Raw genomic sequence first — 23,772 nt, 5'->3', positions numbered from 1 at the left:
CTGATGCAGCAAAATACACTTCTGGCTACAGAAACCCTTTTATTTCATGTATATAAGACATGACCACTGACTTGTGAAAGACTAGCTAGGAGATTGCAGTGGATTTTTTTCATTTATGCCTACTGGGTTGCACATGAATGACACTAAATAGCTTATTTAAAGAGTTACAATGTGTCAACAATAAATCTTAAAGTATCTGTAAATAATACTAATTCATGTGAAGTCTTAAAGAAAAAAAGAGTGATTTCTAATTATGTTCCCCCTCCTCCCCCCCCCCCCCCCCCCCAAATGATAATATTTAAAGGCAGTACCTCCTCCAGGACACAGCTGGTGAGAGAAAATAAGCAAGACTAACTTATGCACTTATTATTATTATTATAAATCATTCTTGACACCTGCATGAGTTAGAGCAAAAACTCAGCTTAATTCCCAGCAACAGAAGAAAACTGCAGGAGCAGGGGCAAAAAGCTTTCTAGCTTTAAGAATATGCAACCACAACCTTCTTCAAACTGCACAGTAACCTTGATTGTAATTATAGCTCCAAAATGTTCAAATCACCTAACAGAAATAACTTATATGCTCCCCATTCCAGGTAAATTCAGCAATACAGGAGTCAACCGTTGATTTTCTCCTTGCCCTCAATAACCACTCAAATGATACTCAAGTCTTTTGGTATGTAATGTTGCTTTACAGGAAAAAGTGGTTGCACACAGACTTCTCCAAACTTTTTGTATTTGTATGACCTTAAATTACAAAGCCCATGTTTTATGCCTGCATTTTCCAGCCTTATTTTAAATCCTGGTACATGCAAATCAATTCATCCTTGAATAATTTTCAAGTTACTAGAAAAGAACAAGGCAAAATGAAGAAATTCTAATGTCACTTGAATTTTCCACAAATAGACACCTTGCCACTAGAATTGGAGAAAAACCTCTGATTTGCACACATCTACTTGTTGGACTTGCCATGTTTTAGTGATGTGTACGAAGCAAGTACCAGGGGAAAAAATAAATTCATTTTCCTTAGCAAAACTCTCAGAATATTTATCTCAGAGTGTTTTTGTCATATTCTTGCACTTGATTCTCATCGACCAGCTCCCACATAACCATAAACGGTTTGTTTTCCTCTTGAAAGACATCAACATTGCTTTAAGCCACCAGTTTAATTAATTATTTTTATTATAGTTTCTGTTAGAGAAAAACAACTCATTCCTGAAATCTATGGGAAAATCACTGCTGTTTTATATTCTGAAAGTCTGAAGAGAGGCTGTAAATAGCAGAAATATATTATGAATATTTTCAAGTGAGAGAGGTGGTACAAACCAGTCTGTTCAGCATTTCAAAACTAAGAACAGGTTTGTACTTTGAATGTCAATACAAAAGAAACACTAAAATTTAGAAATAAAGTAATTTTATGAGGTTTGAGTGTAAAAATAAACTTTACCTTGAATCTTGAAACCATCTATCCCATTTTATATTTAGAAAATTAGTACCTTTAAGCAGGTAATTTTTTCACTACTCTACCTCTCCCACAAGGTAGACTATCATACTTTTTGATAAGCACTCTACATTTTTAGGAGAAATTTGGTAACATATATTCTACTACCTTATGGTCCAATATTTCAATGTCTATATTAGAATGTGATTTCCAATAACAACATGGAAAAATCTGCTACAGTATAAACCCATATCCTACATAAACCATATCCTATATTAACAAATATATCCTGCCCACACTCATCATGGACTGCCCTTGTTTCCAACAACTTTTCATGTGCTGAAAACTTTTACTGTTCCCCCACTTCCATACCTCATTCTTCTCTTCTTTTCAATGCTACTTGTTTCAGTTCTTTCTGAAATGCCAGTTTTCTAAGCCTTCTTTTTCCTCATTGCCAAGATATGTAAGAGCTCATTTTTGAAGTTAAATTTCAAATTTCATTAAAACTCTCAGAAATCCAAAGCAAAATACAGCACTGCATACAAGATAAAAAAATGTGCCTTTTGTTCTGAAATTACTTTTTTAAAATTGGTTTTAGTAGAAAGAAAACGAGGGAAAATTTTATTTTATTTTGACACCAGTATACTTTCTGATTTTGTATTTAAAAGGAATAGCTGGAAGAACATAACACATGCCTGCATTCATAATTTTTGTCTTTCAAAATGAAGACATTTTACACAAACTCAAAAGTTAAAATGCAAAGTCTTTCAATAAAATCCTCATTTTTAACAGATACACAATCTGCCCTTACGAAATAACTTATTCATAAAAAATTATTTTGCCAAGATTCTCATGTACATATTTAAAAACTACTTATGAAAATGTCAATCAGTTTATATTCTGCATTGCTTTGTGAGATTCAGTGTTAAGTGGTTCCCAAATCATTCTAGTAACACAGCTATTATTTTGTTATTCAGATGGTTCTGTCTGTACTTAACATTATGATTTTTCATCCAGCTTTTCTTTGTTTGTCTTCATTTTTCCCATTTGAAGCTTCTATACTAAACACAGTACTGTGTCTTACAAGGATGAAAGACCCTATACCACCACTGTAATCACACTTGCTTAAATTCACATCTGAGCAATGCATTCCAGATACCCATATTTCTAGATATTTGTAATTTAGATCAGAAATTTAAGACAGAGATAAATAAACAATAAATATTACAGAAAAAAGTGAAGATGGAAAAATGTCACTGTATGTGACTCAGTGTGAGGATTTTCAACTGTTCGTTCTACATTTGAAATGAGACAACGTTGATGCATATGAGGTACAAACAATCCTTGCATGCAACAATATCCCTGTCATTCCCACAAAAATGCCTGTGTGGGTTTTATTAGGAGAGAAAAACTACCTTCTGAAAATATCTTTAAGTATATTGCTGGGTTTAATAAGAGCATTAGTGCTGAGTATCATCCTACAGTGCTTTTTCAGCACTTGCAATACATGGCTTTTTTAATCTTAAATAGAATGAAGACCACATACTCTCTATAACTGAATTTTAATGACTAAAATGTCTGTGGAGAGAAAGTAAAAACTAAAAATACTGTTACTCAACTCATCACATCATCATTGATCATAAAACAACTCAAAAGCCGGAGTTTATCATTTAGGCCATTTTATCTGAATAGGCATGGATAGAAAAATTCTGTCCCATTCAATTGGCATCATACTTTAATATTATCAGTTAAGGAAGACACATCTCTGCTTATATAGGACTGAACTCTAAACTGTTTTCCATTTTTTAGATTTAAGAATGAATTAATGAAAACAAGTATACCCTTGTAAACTTAATTATTCTAGGCTGTTCTGGGAAGTTACAAAAAGATTCTGACATGGGCACATGCTGAATGCTGAGACATAAGAAAGAAGTAAGGACTACTTCCTGAAAAAGCACAGAGGAAAAGAATTCTGAATATTTTATGTTCTCTGCAATTCTCAAACCCACTAGTTTTTAGACAGTAACTTTTGGTACCTATTATCCTAACCAATAAATTCACTGCAAAACAACTGAATTCATCTCAATGACTTTTTGAATAATATTTGTAACCAGTAGTTAAGACTTTGTAGATGGCAGCTCATAAATCAAAGGTCAGTCAGGGTACTGAGAGCTGTGGTGTCCAAAAATACCCCACAACTTTGCATCCAAGGCTTGTGCCTGGATACCCTTCAGTGTCCTACTAAATCCCAGATTTCTTGAACTGCTTGAATGAATCATTTAGCTTTGTAAGGGTTCAGTCCCTACTCCTGTTGATGGACTTTTAACTGTAAATAAATTCTTTAAAGATTTCTGTTTCTTCAGTTAATGCAGTAATGTTAATATGACAGAAGTTTTTTTAACTAAGAAGGAAAGTTTTTCTTCTGCTGTTAGAAACCTTATTCTAAGTTTTACATTTTCTTGCATTTTATATACAATTAAACTATTTCACTGCAAAGTTTTAATGCTGTGTGAGTCATACCTAATTGCAAATGTACACTCACTTTTGGAAGATCCAGTCCAAATGCAATAAGACACTTACTTACAATCAGAGCAGCTCTGTTTCATATTGAAAAAGATTTATATGGAAAATATTCACATTAGCTGCATTTCTGCACCAAAAAATACCCCATAAAACACCAATAAACCCATCCACCCCTCTCCAAAAAAACACAAAACCAAAAAACTCCAAACAAAAAAGCCCAACCAACCAAAAAAAAAACAAACCAAAAAGCCCCGCAATCCTTAGGAGGATAATTAATAATATCAGTGAAAAGCACTTAGATTCTGAAGCTCTAAAATAATTTGTATGAGAATTTGCTAATTCTCTAGTTTTAGCATGATCTGCTTTCTCTCTAATTTGAACACCAGAGTAATGAAGACAACTCTCTGCCAAGTGCTGAAGATAACTGTGTGCTGGACACAGTTTGTATTTCAATAACGACACAATACTCCTACTATCAAAGATCCTCAGTTATAGGGATAAATATACAATATACAGCGGTGTAGAAACCCACCAGAAGGCCTAGCAACCATGTACAAACCATTTATATTTCACTTGAGAATTTAAATAGTCTATAGCTCTTGTGTGAAACTTTGTACAGTGACTACTTCATCTGCTAAGATAAAGCAGACTTCCTATTGATAAGTTAGCAGCAAGCTGTATGTGGAATAATTCCTATATCCAAGTGTACATTGACTAATTATAGTCTAATACTTATGACCACACCCAGAACACCTCATCAGGCAAGGGATGTTTATGTCTTTCACAATCACCTTTCTGAAGCTCCACATCAGCCAGGCCTTCATCACCTGACTCTCAGGACAGTTTTCTGACCTTGCACGTGCATTGCTGTGTATCAGATGCACTGTGTTTCAGCTTCGCTGGAGTGTGACAAGCATGGCCATGAAGAAACACCAACTAACTCTCACTATGGAACTGTAATCTCCACACAGCCTGCAACATTTCAACAAGTAAGTCAGAAAGCCAAATTTACTATCTTAACATGTAATAATTTCACTCTTCAGCCCCTTGAAAACCACCTCTAAGTAGACAAAATAAGCAGTGATAAGCTTGGGGCGCAGAAAAATCAAATTGTTAATAAAATTTTATTACTTTAACTTAATCTATTAACTGGGCAACTTGAGGCATTTTTATTTTCTTCTTTAGTTAGGAAATATTATGTTCTATACAATGAAGAGATTAATATTTAAAGCAGTACTGCTTATGAAAATAATAGGAGAACTGAAACGGCATTGTTTTAAGAAGAGTTTGAGTCAATTTATCTACAAAATTGCTGAAGTATTCCAGAGGCTTTAAATACTGAATTGAAGAATCCAGTTGCCTTCATGAACATCTACCTGAAGTATCTTATGTCCACTAAAGTTTTCTTTAGTGAATTATGTTGACATGCTTTCTATGTTACTAATTAGCTGATGGATAGCAGGAAAGACAGCAAATAGCAGAGGAAGAGATTCAAGAAATTTCTACATTTACAAAGGCAAAAAAAAAAAAAGGCATCAAGCTCTGGCAAAAGCTGTTATGAAATGTAGCATCAAGACAAAAATTAAAAGTGAAAGGTATTTTTTCAATTCAGTACTCAAAGAAAAAATGAGTCAGCATTAAAACCCAATTCTTGTTGCTGCATCTGCATGCATAAGAGTGAATATTACTCACTCATCATTAAAGTACAGATAAACAGACCATCATGAAGTGATTTTGTTAAACTTTGTGAAACGTATCTCAGCAAACATTAATAATAACTACTGGGAATATTTACTGGGGATCATTGGGTCACACAGGGCATGATAAACATAGGGACACGTTCTTGGCACAACTGAGAAATGAGTTTTGGCCTGGTTGAGGTCTCCCATATGTGTCTTGTAAGCCCAGCTAATGAGGCAGGACAATCATTAAACTTGGGCGAATTAATATGACATGAATAGGAGAATCCACAGATGCAGTGACAGAGATGAAAGTAGGTCACATTCTCACAATTTAAATAGAAACAGTCTAGACAGCATTAGCATGAGCCTTGTAAGAGCTGTGCTGAAACCCTCGGCACAAATCTGTAACATCTATTATGACTGACAATAAATATAAGAATAGAACAACTAAGAAAAAATCATAGATATACATGAAATGAGAAAAAAAAGAAAAACTGCTTTGGCTTTAGCTGGCATTCAGGGGATTAAAAATGTTTACAGCATACCCAATAAATAAGATAAAAAATAACCAATATAACAATTATTTTGAGATAATGTTCTTCAAATACTGGTGATTGCAACAAAAAATATACATCTCCCTGTTATTTTACATGACTATTGAAAAGGCTTGTTTTCTCTAAAGCTCTTGGCAGAACACAACTTAAAAAAAGTAAAAAAGCCTCAAATAGTCCACCAAAAGCTATTGTACAAAGGAGTAAAGCAGCAATGACATAATGAAGACAAACAACTGAATGCCTACTGTGAAAAACTGAGATAGGAAAAAATGTTCTCAATTTAAATAAATGGAAAAAAAAAATTTACCCAAAAATAACAACAGATTATCATACAACACTTATATAATATGTGGTCTGACCAGTTCCCAGGTGAGGCTTCTATTCAAAATTTTTCGGAACCACAGAAACTTTTTCTGGGTTGTGCAGATCCCTCTACCATGAAATAGAATGATACAACAACCAAATAATTTTCAAAGTCATGGATATTTTGTAATGTGTTGTAATCAGAGGATATTTCTGCAGTAACAAGCAGGTTATCTTTTTAGTGTTTGCTTATCTGTGTCCCAGCAGTAGAAGTACTTACTAATAAAAAGGTTCTTTTCAAACTGTAGTACCTTCTACAAGAAAAGGTGTTAAGCTTCATTCTATGGTCATGTTGCCATTTTGAGTAGTTATATTCCACCAAAAACCTGTACTAGGCTACCCCAACTTTTGTTCTTTCTCCCTCCAACATTTTTTATAAAACAAATAAGATAGAGTGTAATGGTTAATATTTACATTTATTAGAATTTGTCCTTGATTTTTACATCTTCAAGAAACATAAGTCTGTGTACCTTATGTATAGTAGGTGAGTACAGAAATACCATAGGACTCAAATTTTTAGCATATAAGCAAAATAATATATTTGGATCATGCAGCATTGTGTAATTTAATCCATAGCCACACATATTTCAAATACATTTTAAGAAAACTCACATTATATATATATACACTTGCATGTGTGTGCATATATATATAAGAAAAAGTATTCTTTTACCCACCAATTAAGTTCTATAGTTGCTTTAAGCATAGAACAGATGAATTTTCCTTTCATTCCCAAACAAATAGTTATGCTGTTTTCAAAGAGGTAGAAGTCCCTTTGTAACACAATTAAGAAAACAAAAATTGTTCTAAAATGGCAAAGGGAAATATTTCAGTCTAGAAACAAGGTAAATGTTTCTGCTTTAATGTTTGTTTCTGGGTTTTTTTTGGTTTTTTGTTTTTATTTTCTGAGAACTACCATTAGAAAGGTAACAGTAATACTAAATATTGCCTGGGGTTTTTTCCAATGTTCATATTGTTTCTTATTAGAAATATGTTCAGTGTATTTAGCCGAGTACATGTATATATACCAGCTTTTTACTACTGCTTTTAACTATCCTTTCAAGACATATTCATAGTTTTGTTTTCCACAACTACAAGTGTTGAAGCAGCAAGACTCAAATGTGAAAAAAAATGATGCTATAAATCTTGTGTCTTGAAGATCTCAAGATGAAACACAGAAATAAGTAATGTCTTCAAACACTTCTTGGGCTCAGGAGAGCCCAAATTACTTGGAGAGTTCTGAGAAGTAGACTGACTTTATTATACACATCAATATCAAATGTTACACAAGTTGAAAGGCATCTGCCTTGGACATATCTTTATATGATTCCTAGTCATGGATTTAAACCAAGATTCTCCCTGGGAGATTAAACAGCTTAACAGCCAGATGCTGCAGAGCAGTATTTGGCATATGTAGAGCTGATAAAGTTACCAACTCTGAAGTGAACAGAAGAGACTGCAAATGTTCCCAATCCTTACAATCAAAACAGCAGAATGTATAGGTAAAAACTTTTAGCTGAGTAGTGTGTGGCTTAAAGCAGAAGTAAATACCAACTGGTACATGGACATTTACACTAAATGGGTTATCTTGATATCCAGCTACTCCACTTCCAATTATTCCAAGTTATACCAGAGTAGACAGAAAAGTAAACTTCTGCATTTAGGAATTGTTACTTCTTGTTCTGAAAGTCCTGAGAGCTCTCTAGATGGGCCACTAATAAAGCTTTCCAATTTTACTGAAAAGTATTCTAAGTATATAGGAAGCTGATTCGTCTAGTCTCATAGACTGCCTTGATTCAAGCAGCACCATAAGGATGGCCCAAATTGTTACTGGTGTCAATAATGTTTTTAAAAATTATAATATTGAATGTAAAATATTCTATTTTTATGAATTCTAATTAATATTCTATTCTGGTGAATAATAATGCCTCAGAGAGAAGGATCCTCCCAGATTTCCAGGGTCAGTGGCTGCAGGACATGAACAGAGAAATTATTTCTCAGACACTGCTACATTAACTTTGCAGATAACATAACATTATTTTGGTTTTCGTTGTAAAGTAACTTTCTGGATGCATCTTTGCTATGGATAAGTGACATGAGTAATGTCCCGATTTCCTTCATCAAAATACCTCATTTTGTACTCAACAGTGCAGCCTGTAAAAATGCATCCTTCTTCATTTTCAGGAGCAGAAAATTTCAGCAAAACAAGGCCAGCTATATTTCAAAAGTCTGCATTTGAAAAACCTCACCTGTGGTAGCTGGTAAATACTGCTGATTATTCTCAGTTCAGCAGTGCAGAATTTAATTAAAAACAAATCCAGAAAAATTATTCCTGGAACACTCCCACTACCTTTAACAAAATTTCAGGGAGCTGAAAGCTGCCTGCAGACAAAGACCTATATGTTATTCTATTATTTTCTTACAAGTCACCTGCAGCAAATAGGACAGCACTCACTTCTCCCCTCAGAATCACAATATCACTAGTACTTTTTTCCCAAGCAAGTTACAGTAGGGACTAGCAGGCCAACAATTATGATTTCATAGATGACGATATATTATATGCACTGCTGTAGTGACAACACTATAGAAAATCCTCTACTATTAAGCCAGTGGGAGGAAACACTCCATCTATCCTAGCTAGGAGACAGCATTCTTTATTGTCTATATGAAATAGATTAGCATGTTTATCTTACCTCTCAAGGAAAAGATGCCAATGTCATAGCCTACATCAAGTTTAGAGCACTGGCCAGCATTTTTTGCAGCAAGACACAGACTGTGACGCCCATAGAGAAAAAGGTTATGGTTCAACTCCTAGAAGCAATCCCTCTGGAGACCTCTTACAGGGTTTACTGAATGTCAGAAGGTTTTGCTGTTCCTGTCTGCTAGACTTGTGCTGCAGATAGACAGCAGGATTTCAGCATACAGTTTGCCTCTTTCCATCAGCTTCTAAATTCTATTAAAAGTGCCTATGGCACTCCTCTGCTAGGAAACATTTAGCACTGTCACAGACACTCATTCCGAGAAGTCATTTCAAGGCATCAGAGTGCTTTTTAAAACCTCTGCTGTGTGTGCATGAGCACTAGAGTCTACAAGTACCTGCACACAGACACTACCCGAAAAAAGTTACTAATGACCTCCATACACTAACCTAGAAGTGAAAACAGAAATGAAACCATACCCTCAGCTATTTTGGTTACAGTTCTGTTATTCTGAGAGAACACTTCTGGCCGTGTTCACATTTTACACAAGACACTTTTTCTCCTAAGTTTGTTTTTTTCCCTATATATGCACTTGGGTCTTTACAAGAGAAGGGAGCAGTCATACATTCTACTCTGGCAGTAAGGTCTCCCATGAACATACAACTAAAACCTACCCGATAGCTATTTCAATTCCAAAGACTCACCTTGTCACTTCATCTACTGACATATAAGCAAACCCATGTTCATACCAAACCAAACAAAATCCATGGATTTTGTGATACAGTAAAGACCTTCAACCACTGGTGCATAACAGTGCCATTCTGCTTGCCCCATATCCCCATTGTTTCCCCAGAAGAAACAGGTCATCTAGAGATTCTCCAAACAAGTGAATTACAAGTTTTCTGAGTCAGGGCAAGGCAGTGAGACTAGAGGTATGAAATTTATGTGAAGTTCAAATCTTTACACTGAGAATATATACATATATATATGTGCATATATATAACACACACATAACAAGATACCAATGAGATAAAAATTATCTTTTGTTGAATATTGTTGTCATTACACCACATCATTTTTATATGAAAATAGTGGCTTCAATTTCTTTCCTAAATTGAATACAAACAATACCTTTCCAGTAGGTCCACTAAGTAGTTATTTGTCAGAGCTCCATGTTGAGATGATAGAAGTAAAATTGCAATTCTGATGTGTAGGTGGAAGCTTTACAAGATTTATCCATATTCTACCTTTATTTCCACTCAGAAAAGTTCATAGGGACTAAAGAGTCTTCATATTTTTCCCACTGCAGTTATTATTTTAATTGGCAACAGAAGCTACAATTTAGCCTTTAATTAAAGGCAAAGAAATAACAAAAATCTACCATAAACATTTCATCCCTCAAAACTTAATCAAGTAAAGCCAGAGTGGGACTGAGCAGTAGATGTGAAAAATATAAACATTCATTTAGTTAACTCATTGGAAGGTGTTTTCCTGGTTTCATTCATAACCACCAGTCAGGTTGGAAGTTAAATTACTACCTGCTGGTGACTGTTTAGTAATTTACATCAAAATAGGTGAAGATCTCAACGTCATGGTTTCCAAATTGTTTTGAGAGGTGTCTACTATTTAGACAATTCAGGAAAGAAGCCAGTGACAGGGATTCCTTCTGACTCAGTTACATAAGTAGAGAAGGAAGTTTTCTTTAGTTTGTAGTTTTCCACTCCAGTAGGTTTTAAAATATCTCCTATGATTCACATAATGAAACGTAGAGAAGAACAATAATGCAAGATGCAGAAATGGTTGAAACCACTGAGATTGTTGAAAGGGAAAACAGTAGTACAGAACCCTCTTTTTCTTTTCCTTTTTTCTTTCAAGAAGAATGTTTTTTATGATTGGAGTGGAATTGAATAAGGTTATAATAGAAAACTCTGACCAACAGCCATATATAATTAGCATACTGAAAATCTTGCAGAATTACCCTGACAATCACACAAACATCCTCCAACTATTTTTCTGTAATGGTTACCTGCACAATTCATATTTAAATGTATGATTGAGAGGATTAAGAAGATAAATGCAGTTTCAGACTATGAGAGCATTCTAGTCAATAGATTAATTTTACTTAGAAGACAAATTTGTTCCCAGGTGAAAAATGTTTATATCTTGCAGTAGTTTTAAGTCAATTACATTATGTCTCTTAGAAAAAAACCCCCACACTGGTAAAAAAGGAAGTTTATTAGGTAGAGACAAGTTTTAAAAGATAACCTTTTTGCACTGTTTCTAATTAGTCTGTCCTTCTTACACGATCTAAAAAGCAGGATGTTCAAGTAAATGAAAGCTACTGTATTTACAAGTTCAAGAGGATTCCCAGCACTCCTCCATCCTTTCATGTGTAATCACTGCTTGTGGAAGCAACTATTGAAGGCTGTGGCTATGCTGAAGGCACCTGGCTGCGTTCCTAAATGCACTCAGATGAAATGAGGCAGAGATGAGAATTACTGAAAGTGAAACCTCTACTATGTTCTTCCCGAGTATTATTTTGCTTTCTCTCATAAATCAAAGCTAAAAAGCTTCTCTGATTTTTTGGTGGTTGCCAATAGAAACTATTAGCCACTCATACCAGGTGGGAGGCCAATATGTAATAGGATGTAACCAAGAATACTATTTTCCTAGAAATAACCTGACATCTAGAAGAGAAAAAATAATTTCTTCCTGCTCCAAACACTCTTTCTAACTTCATGAAAGAATGGGGGCAAACTTTTAGAGCCAGGACCTGAGATATGCAATATTCCTGTCCCACTACTATTATGCAGGAGGCTCACATTAGTAGTTTGTAGTGACAGCACAGACGCTCACATGCCGGGGGAATGTGGGCCTAAAGAAAAGAGGAATCAGTTAACTCATTTAAATCAATCCCTTTGTGCTCCCCACTCAGCTCCTGAACGCTGCCAGCCGCAGAGCTGAGAGACAGTCTGCTGTTCAGGCTTCCACAACTGCCTGACCTTTCCTCTAAGCATATTAGCCTACAGCAGATCCAGCCTCAGCAGCCCTTTGGGGCCATGGACTTTGCAGAGTTTTATCCGACAATCAGTGTTCTGAGCCCCAGGCAAATCCTTCAGTGCTGCTCTTCTTATCACAAAGTAATTACCTGGCCTTTCCTATGGCCGGTTTGAATTCATGGGTTGAACTCACTGAAAAGGTTACAGAGTCAAAAAAATAAAATTAGAACTTCTTTTCAGTCAGTTTTCCTGACTTCATACCAGATGGAGTCAGCAACTTGAGAAGTCTGACAGGCAACTTGACTGAGTCTATCAGATGGTCAACTGATATCTTTCATGTTTGCCAAAACATTTAGGGATAAAAAACAGAAGCATATTCTATTGACATTCAAAGACATAGACTAGAGACAGATTTCTGAAATGACACAGTAAACCACTCTGGAGTGGGAGGATTTTTTGCATAAGAATTACAGACTTTCTCTCTAAAGCAGAGTGACTGTTGTCTAGGAACATTGAAGAGTTTCATGTGGAGTTTTAGTCAGGGCAAGTACTTTGTGAAACAAAAGAAGACATTTCTCTGATGAGCTGATTTATTTGCTTTCCAAAAGACAGTATTTAATTAATTAGCTAGAGAAGCATGGACTAAGTCCTGGAATATCTGTATGCTATGCTTTGTCTTGTTCCAAGCATACTTTTGTTCATACCAAGCTGGACTAACACTGAAATCTGTGACATTTGCAGACCACAACTGGATTAATTTCAAATAGGTTCATGTTCCTGGACTACCTGAATTTATTCATTTGAGATGCTGCCATACCCAATACAGATCCAATAGGATCCTCAGCAGCTTTTCATTGAGGGCCATCCTGCCCTCACCTTTCCTCTTACTAGACAAGAAACTTAGAAAGATATACTAAGCTAAATACTGCCAATAATCTTTTTGTTAAATATATTGCAACTCGCTAACATTTCCAGATAATACAGTATGAAGCTATGTAGTAAAGATGATAAATATTACTTTGGATGCATTGATATTTATCCCATTTCACATTAAATGGATTTAAATTTAAAGATCAATGGCAACCGTCCCTGCCCATCTCTTATATATATCTCAAATTCTAAGATGTAAAAGAAGATCAAAACTTAATCTTTTGTTCTTGGGGAAAAAAAAACCCTTCATATTAATTGTGAAGGACGTTTTCTGAAAATGTTATTTTAGTTAAAGTTATAGTAATTCCTATTAGTGGATGAAGATAACGTGCAAATAATTGAAGAAATACTGTGCATTTCATCTCCACCCATGTAGTTTGTGTATCCAGAATTAGTCAGGAATATTACCTGTAAAGTGTTTTAATTTCCATTTTTCATAATGGGCTCTATGTTATCTTAATAGTCTGATTAAGGTTTAAAATTGTGTAACACTGCTTGTTATATTTATGACTGAGGGAAGCAGATTTACTTCTGAAAGCAAAAGCCCTCAAGAACAAAACATTTAAACATAGGCAGTTTTTTTAATTCCTCCATCATTACATGTAGCCCATATGTTGCAATTCACACACAGACTCTGTATGTACATATATATATTGACTATATATTGTGATGCATGTAGTGTTGCCAGCATAATACATTTTCCATTTATACAAAAAGAAGCAGGTATGACAACTTATTTTAGCACACTAATGTTAAAGTTTGCCTCTCAGATTTTCCCACTTAAACAATTTTTTTTTAATAAGCTAATTCAATATCATATTTTTATACATCAAGCCACAGTTCCCTTCCCCCTCCTCTGTAATATGTACTTTTTTGGATGAATTTATGTAGATTTAATACTGTATCTATGCTATATAAGTAAATAATTTTAATTTGGCCATTTGCCCTGGAAAATGCTTCTGTATAATACATCTCCAAGGCCATACTCAGGGTTGCACTCAGAGGCATGAGGGAGGATATCTAATGAAAGTTTATGAGGGCAGCAGATGTTCATTCCTACTGTTTGTCGTTGGTGAGATCTGGAACTTTACCATGAAGAAATCCAAGAATAGAAGAAGTCACAAGAGCAACATGCAAGCTCACTGAAAACACACTACTGATCAGATCAGTATTAAAACTGGGAGGAATTAATGTTCAGGCAGTTCCAGGAGCTTCTTTAGTAGTTTAGCCCTCTTTGGTATATTTCCTTCTCCTACTTGTAAACAGAACTCAGAACTCACCATCAGTCATGCCCATTTCAGAAAGCTGTGCAAGGCTTTGGAGGCTTTGAGGTCTCAATATAATCAGAGTCTTCTTACCATGAAGTATCTTCAACTAGAATACAGGAATTTATTTAACTGCTTATGCCTGTTGGACCTAAAATTTACTGTGTAGAATGGTTATTTCATTCATATAAAGTGTTTTTTTAAAAAAAATTAAAATTACACACGTATCTTTACCACAGATTCAATAAGTGATACCAGAAAATTTTGTGTCTGTCTTTTAGAAATGAAACAGCATAAAAATATTCAAGTGCTTAAATTATTTATAAGCATAAACTTTGCTTTCCATAGCATAAGTGGCTCTCACAGACCTAAAACTAATTGGTTTTCAATAGGTTTCTGGTTTCTATTTGTGCAATTAATTAAAGATTATGAGAATTAGGCTCCTAAGTCACCTAACAACTGTTAACAAATTTCTATTAATGAATAATTAAATTCAAAAATATTAAATGAACAATTACGTGACAGCTACACCAAGGGATGAAAAATTATTAGCAAGGATTGCTTGTAGTTGTCTGTTGATACACTTCCATTCTGGTCTCTGAACCATTATTTTCATACAGAATATTCCCAAGTACTAACCTTTCTAGGAATAAATATGAACCTATCATATGTACATAATTTAAGACTATCTGCTATTGACCTTATTGCTAGGGCTTTTTCTTTGGAGTGGAGAAAGAAGATACAGGTACGGCAGTTTCAATGATGGAAACTAGAGATTTAACTAAGACCCATATAGATCAAAATATACAGCAAGAACCCCTATCAATAGGTAAAATATTTTAGTCACTAGATTTTTACCACATGTATAAAAAAGTATCATTGGTTTCCATTATACAAGTGACTGTAACCAGAAAGACAAATGGAAAAAAGACTTCCACACTCTTCACTGGGATTTAGATTAAGTTTTTCAGTGACCAACAGATCAGAGAAAGAATAGAATTCGTTATGTTAAAAATTCAGGCTCCTGCAACAATTATCCAATGTGAAAATATATTCACACAGTATTCTCAAAACTTCCTTTTCCATAGGTCACTTCAAAGGACATGTACATATGTGCATTTTAAAAGGTTACATTAAATGGGAAACACAGTTGAGAGAGAAAAATTTCCTAACTATATTTTTCTAAGGAAATATGGAGCTTCCTCCACAATCCAAAGTGCTCAGTTGGAATATCATTCTATGCGAAGAGAAAATGAAACACACAGCAGAATCATGGCATTCCTAGAGGTGACAGTAATAATTACAGAAGTTAAAATTCCCTTCCTTTTACATATTCCCCCTTCTATGCATTTACATCTTATTTTCAGTAAGTATTTTCTAGTAAAATACTTCCCGTATTTTCAAGTTTTCATATTTGTAGTGTTATGACTTACTGTGGGCAATGCAGCAGTAAAACAAAGTGAAAAACCAACCTCCAGATAGATATGTGCAAAATCAACCTCATTTCCATGGAGTCATTTCTTTTTGTCTTAGACATTTTCTCCCTTATTTGAGCTGTTATGCTTTGTGTTTTGTACAGCATGATTGAATGGGCAAATCACTGCAGACCAGAAATGTTCTTTCCCATACCCAGATCCTAATTAGCCACTTTGAAATGCATTTATTTTTTTAAAAAACAAAAGAAAAAGACTGTGATATTATTAAAAGTAGAATCTGCCCAGAACATTGTTTATCTATTATAGTTCTTGTCTATCTGTTCCCCTTAACTTTATTCAGCAATGCATTTTCTGAAAACTGTTTTGTTGTGTTGTGTGAATTAAAAGAGGTACAGACACTGTTAACAAGTCATGCCTCTTAATTTTTCTTGATTAATTATATTCTGATTCCCTGCCCTGACTTTATTAGAATCCAAATGGACAGAAACAGCCTTATTGCCATAATTAAGTATTACTGGCTAGATAAATGCAACGTTGATAGTGAAAAACTAGCTAAACCAAAAAAATCACTCTTTTAATTCACACATTCAAGCCTTAGTCTTTCAATCTTCTAGAAAAATCTCTAAATCAACCCATTTGAAATTTTATCTGAGAAATGCTATAATGCAACAGAATTACCTTTTGGCTAAACAGCTGCTAAACATCTCCTAAACAACGGCATCAAAATACCATCTTCCAAGAGAAACCATGTACCTGTGCTCTGGCATTTAGTGACTAAAAGTCAAATGAATACATGGATTAGATAAAACTATGTTAAGGATAAATTAAGTATTGATAAACTTGATAAAACATGATATTACTTTCGTGTGCCACAACACAGAATGACATATGGCAGAACCAAATGTCAATTTAAAATGCTGTAATGTGCTACAGACTTGAATCAGAGTTTTGATATGACAAGAATCTTAAATAACAAAAAAAAAAAAAAGTAAAAGTAGTGAAAACTTTCAGCTTTTAGTTCTAGTTTAGCCAAATATAAGACTACAGAAAAAAAAAAGCCCCCAACACACCAAAACCAAACCCACAACCCTGTAAATGTGATTACTATCTTTTCAGTTAATCCTTATATCAATAAAAAGACTTCTATATTTAAATAGTTGAACACTTGCTAGGAATGGGGCTCAGGACAAATTTCAAAGGAAGACTAGTAACCAACATTAAAATTATTAATTTCACTGTTAAGATCAGTGTCACTGGTTCACTCAGGAAGACCAGCCATTAAGAAATCTCATGTATGAATGTACATATAAACAGTAAGGGAAGTTTTCTGCTTTGGATACTATACAAGAATAAGAACATTCTACCAAGATTTTAAAATCCTGTACCCATAGTACTGTCTTGGTCCATTTACACATCCTATTTCCTAATGCACTGGATGTTTGTATATTGACAATTACAACAGGCCTTTAGTCCTATAAAGGGTTTTATTCTACAAACAAACCATGATCCTTTCTTAAATATTTTTTTACCTCAAAAGAGGTAAAATTTAATCAAAATTAAATTAATACTTTTTGAATTATGTGTACAATTTCTCTGCTTCTAGCAGAAAAATAAGACCCATCAGAAACATGGTAGAAGCAGATATGACGTATGGTTAACAGAGTAACACAACCATTTCAAAAATCATATGGTGTAGTTGTCATACACATTTTCACTTTCATGAGAACAGAACTATGCCTTCTACCATAATCTACAATCTTCACAAATTGTCAGGTTTTGACAAGGGACTCATCTAGGAAAGCATCAGAAAAAGAAAAAAAAATAATTATTTGTTCCATGTAAGCACTTGGAATCTGGATCTCGGTTGAAACACTGAGAAATGAAGGCATCCGCACTACAGAGGTAGTATGAGTTTCCATCTCACACAGAGCAAAGAGCAAGTAGGTGAAAAAGGATATTTAAAAGCAATTAAAATAAAAAATCATTAATAAGCCTGACTTCTACAGAAACAAAAAGGTGGTGGTTAGTGTATGTAATGCTATCTCAACTGGCTGCCCTGGAGACTGATACAACTTTCTTTAGCCAGAATGCAGTGTCTCACAAGCTTTCCAATGAACTAAAACATGTAAGAACCATTTAAAGAGATGACAAGACATTAATTAATTTAAAAGCTCCTGAAAAGCCTGTTAGGAAGAACACTATATGAACAGAATTTTTATTGGAGCTATAACAGATATATAACAGATTTTTCACATTAGTTCCTCTATTTTACACAGTTCTCCCAGCATTAACTTACAACCACTTGCAAGCATTTCACTGCATGACATCAGAGACTGCCCCAGGCTCTAAAATATAGAATGGGACACAAAAATCCACCAACCAACAAGGTCCTTACTATTCTGATTGTGGGTAAAAATTCCTCATTAACCTCAATCACTAAATAATGATTGCTATAGTCCTGATGCAATTGATCACAGATTTATAGCTATCACAAGCCATACTTTTTCCACACATTTTAGTCCAGCCATTTTTTTTTTTAATTCAAAGAAAGGAAAAGACACTATTTACTGTTTTCCTCCCACTTAAGACACCAGGTTAAAAAGCATGTCTGTAGGGATATAATATTTATAATTTATGCTTAGGGCCAAATAAACATAATGAAGACACTCTGAATAGACAACAATCACATCTTCTAAAAGATATCAGCAGATCAAACTTTTATCAACTTAGTATGACCTTAGAAGACCAGAAGAAATTAAAACCTATGAAAAAGTTTGGACCAGAAAAAGGCCCAAGCATGTTTTTTTGAAAAAGAGAATCAGGTTTTGTGAGATTTCATATGACCTACCTATCAGGCAAGGGATCCTGTGAAGTCTAGGAGAGGGTTTTTAGAATGGGCTAGAGAAATATATGTCAGGAATTGGTTACTATCTTCATCTTATTTTTGAAGATGCAGGTAGTCTAGTCTAGACTAGGTAGTCTAGTCCTGTTTAGGTCTCTTTCAATAGAGCCCCACTCATCCTGGAGTGTACCACTCAGAGTAGGTTTTCTTGCTGTATAACACAGAAAAAACCTATTGAGAAAGAGTTATTATCTTTTAAAATGCTGATTGAAGAAAAAAACTATGAAGTAGCTAAGGGAAGGCATTATTCTGAATCAGTGGAAATAAAGATCTTGGATAACCACTACTGAGTTTCATAACTTAGGTAAGATTAATATTATACTCAGTTTTGGCTACTAGACGTGAAATGTAACTGTATTGGCCATTTCCTGGTATATGGTTCTAGACATGCACTGTGATGGCACAGCAGAAAATAAAATGCTTCACATCCTATTTAACTAACAAGTAATACATAACCTATTTCCACAGCCTTGATGTCAATTTACACTATTGGCATCAGAGTTAATTGAATAAGATTCAGGGCAAAATAAGTGAACTTCTTCTTCATCATTTTGGAGTCACCTGAAGCTTCAGTTCCAGTTGTCATATGTTAATGTAAATATTAAATTAACATTTCTACAGTAACAAAATAGCAAATCCTCTTAAACATATTTCCAAAATCTTTGATATTATAGCGAAAATAATTCACCTAGACAAGAAGCAGCATGAGGGACATTATTATTTCTAGCTGAACGAGACTGAGTTAGAGGCAAGCAACTGTAGAAAACCTACCAGCTATGTATCTCTTTTCTTTTAAATGGCAGTACAAAAGAATGGATGGGTTCAAAATAGATATTGGACAACTAGAATATAGAAAAACATGGAGATCTGCTACCAGCCATCTGGAATCAGTTTCTTCTTAGTTGCCTGAGGATCATGTTTTAAGAATTCAAGCTGCAAACATATTGAAGTAACCTAAAAATCATTTAACAACTTGACATATAGAGAGAGAAAGAGCTGAGGCAGGAGCAATGTATGTGGTTCCCAGGAGTATAATCCACCTGAGTTATAACATTTCCAAATGTGCTGCATAATGTAAGTATTAATAGGACACAGGTGCCTTTGCTGTTGCATAGAAACAGGTGCACTGAGGCAAATCAAGTTATTTTTAATAAAGTAATTTCCATTTTAGACAACGTAAGGTGGAGATCCTAGAAACAGCTTCCAAATTCTGAAATGCCTGTTGCTGCCCACTAACACACATGAATCTCCATGCTTTGCAAAAACACATTACCATGTTGGATTAAACATCAGAACTGGAGATAGGATAAAACCTTGGTGCCAAAAATTAATCCAGGAAACACTACCATTCAAGCATTTCTTCCAAGATAAAGGTCTAAAAAAAGCAAAGAAATATGCCACTGGAAGTTTAAGTGGCATGCAGATTAACCAAATTAAATCAATGTCATAAACAGGAAGAGGGGAAAAAAAGATAAATAGATATGCTATAATATTATCCTTAGCTTGCACTGCAGCTTAAAACCTAAATAATTTTGTAAAAACAATATGCTACCTTTACTGCAGACTTCTGTAATAGTATTGTAATGCAGGCTCAGTCTGATTGTAAAACAATGGTAGAGCAGGATTATCTGTACTTAGAAACATCACAAAGCACATGGAGCATTTCTGAACACAGTGTCAGCCACAGCTAGCCAGGTTGGAATCCTTTTTTCAAAGAAGCAATCTAAGCCAGCATCTAAGCTTGGTATGTAAAACCTCTGATGAGCACAACCCTTTCATCTCAGGTTCTTTACTAGCCCCATGGAGTTATTGAAATGGCACACCTTAGGAGAAAATCTGGCTACCATTGGTTCTAGAGTCTTCAGAACTAATCATAGTCTGAGGAGATTACCTGCATTTGCAGCAGGTTCTTCTCTGTTTCCTCACTTAAACTATTCTGAAACATTGTTCAGTGTTAAGAAACAGCTGTAGCATTCCAATACAGAAATAGTTCATTTAACTGCTAAGCACATGATAAATAATTTCAATTATTTGCAGTCCAAAGGGGCAATGTTTTATGCTGATTAAGGTTTGGCACCTTAAAGGCAGAAGTATTTGCCCTAATAGCGTTTTGGCTGCAGAATATGGCCACCTTCTTGTACTAGATTTGTACCATACAGTCCAGTTCCTGGGATAAGCCTCCCTATTTCTTCAGGATCCAGCAGCATGCCCATTTCAGCCCCAGTATATCTCCAGTCCAAATGTATGCAAAGCTTTTTAGGAGACTCAGAAGGTAAAAGATTTCTTAAAAGAAATCATAGCCACAGCCTATAAAACAGTATACCCTACAGATAAAGGAGAAATGGAAATGAAAATGAGGATACAGATGGGTAATTAATTTTTTTTTACGTCTGTTATTACAAACCAAGACCTGCATTAACCCTGACCATAGGGGAAAAAAATATAACAATGCTGAAAAGCATGAGAACCTTCCATATATAGTGAAATACTAGATGAAACCTACATCATGCAGTTAAATACTGAAAATGGCTTTCAGAACCAGTGTTAAGAAATAGAAGACTTAAGGGATAGGAAATTTCAGAGTCATTTCTCATTTTCTGATTGAAAAAAATCCATATTTGTGAATAAAAGAAAGAAATCAGCTAACATGGTTTTTCTTAGTTAGTAATTATTAAAATAATTTGAAAAGGTAGCTTTAAGAAAACAACAACAATCTAATCCTCAAGAAGGGAACCCTGATAATTATATGAGACCTTCATTTTTCTATGTATCAACAGCTTGTTAAGATTTCTGGAAAGTCTCTGCACAAGATTCTTACTTCAGATAACACATCTTTCTTACAATGAATGGGCGATTTTATATTAAACAAACCGAGAGACTCATTTATGTTTCTAAGTCTGCTATTGACTTCCTGTGTAATTTTGAATTTAATTTCACTCTACATTTCCCCATCTGTTTTGAGAATTCTATGATACTACAATAATGACCATGTAAGATACCAGACATATGTATTGCAGGCTTCCTCAGCAATAGAAAACTCGTGATGTTTTTCTCCTTGGGAAGATAATAACGGATGTGCAATCTTAACATCCTGAGAAGAGCTATTTTTATCAGGGACAGTGTATCTTGATTTAATGCATATCTTTAGTATAAAAGTAAATGTCAGGGCCATTAGGTGAGAGTTTTTAGCTTTCTTTAGTTCAAAACTCATAATCCAAAATTGTTAGAGTATTATATATTAAAAAAATTAAATATGTGTATGTATAGAGAGACTACACAAATAATTCTCATACATAGAAAAGACTTTTGTAAGAAGTATATTCTCAAATTACATCCATCATACTTTTGTGTACCATCTGCACCTAGCAATGTATGTCCCGATGGGATTAAATTCTTGAGATCACAGAGATTAGTTTGTTGATATTCTTGAAAAAAGACTGATAATGTTAAAACATTTTGACCAAGATCAATCTAACTTCTTAATTCCATCAGTTTTTGCAATCTTTATCACTAGCCCTTTGCTTAATTCTATTCTGCACCCATCAGCAAGACCTCTAAAACTGCTTTCTCCAAAACTCCTTGAGACATTTTTTTTCATTTCCTGCAAACACAATATGAAGGAAGGTATTTATACACTCTCCAAAGAAGGAATACAGAATGAAATTAAGAGACTCATAAAAGACAATTGACTGAATGTTGAAAAGTGCAAACTGAGTCAAAAGAAAATCTAAATATTCCAGAGTTAACTACTTTTCCTTCTACTTCAGGAATTTACAGTGATCAGTTTCTTTACTTTGTTTTCTCAAAAACTGAATAATAAAAGCAGGACAATAAATGTATCCAATTATTTATATAAAATATAGTTCTTCCAACAAAAAGACCAAGACCAGTATTTTGTATGCTTTTCCATTTGCTTAACTCAGCCTGAACTGAATGAATCTTTCAGCATGTTGAATGGATGTTACTTTAAAGCACTAAGAGCACCTACATTCTCAGAGATCCTGGTGTTAGAAAAAGCAGGTTTAAAGAGGGCAGAGGTCGTTCTCTTGGTCATTACCATTCTCAGATGCCAGCCTGTTGCTCAGTAGGACAGCATTCATGGAAACTACACTCAGCAGTGTCAGCTCTTTGACAGATGGCTCCCTCTGTTCAAGAAGGGCAGGCTCTTTGAGAAAGACTTTTCTCCTCATTTCTTCTGCCTAAGACAGGAGCAGATGAAGGTACCTCTCCAAACACAGCGGAGGACTTGAACCTTGGTCTTTGAAATAGTTTTATCCCCTGTATATGAGACTCAATGATTTTTTGGCACAGTGAGCAAGATAAACTATAGATTTATACTTTTCTTTAGGGTAGACCTAGGTATTTCAGGGGAAACAATTATATCCTGGTACTCGGCAGTTAATACAACATAATATCGTTACTAATGTTAGGCAAATATTAGTGCCTTAGGACTTTTCAGTGTTCACCCCCCCAACTTGTTTGTTTTTAACTCAGCTCATTTCAGTTGTTTTTGTCTTTTTTCCTCTGGACGTAGTCTTGTAAATAAGCTCATTACAAGAGATCTTGGTCAGAAATTACTGAGACTAAATATCTGCAGCAGAATATTTTCAATTCATCCTATATATTTATTCAGAGCAGAAGCTGAAGTCGGAGACTTATAAAATAATTTCTTTCATATTTAAAGATTCAAAAACACACATTAAGTTGCTGCTTATTGAACTACAGAAGAATTATTACTGTAATTTAAATACCAAATATTTGCAAAAAACCAATACATTGAAGAAGATACCAATCTGATTTCAGACAAGTGAAAATGTGTCGAATAAAGCATTACTTACCTACTCAGAGTAATCACATTTTATCCATCTATTATAAGTGTGCAGAGAAAAATCACAGAAGCGAAACATAAATAAGTCCTGTATGAAGAGGTTTATTATTGCAGCTTGTGGAAAAAAACATTAGTGTTTATTTCAGCAGGTGAG

At 34.5% G+C, this 23,772-nt stretch overlaps 1 protein-coding gene across 8 annotated transcripts in view; it reads right to left on the bottom strand.

Annotated features, from left to right (window-relative positions):
• LRRC4C (leucine rich repeat containing 4C) overlaps window positions 1–23,772 on the bottom strand; it is a 505,807-nt gene that overhangs the window by 121,182 nt on the left and 360,853 nt on the right. The window lies entirely within an intron of this gene.

Source organism: Corvus cornix, chromosome 5 (genome assembly GCF_000738735.6).
Source record: "Corvus cornix cornix isolate S_Up_H32 chromosome 5, ASM73873v5, whole genome shotgun sequence".
Taxonomy (NCBI): domain Eukaryota; kingdom Metazoa; phylum Chordata; class Aves; order Passeriformes; family Corvidae; genus Corvus; species Corvus cornix.
This window is presented reverse-complemented; position numbering and strand designations above follow the sequence as displayed.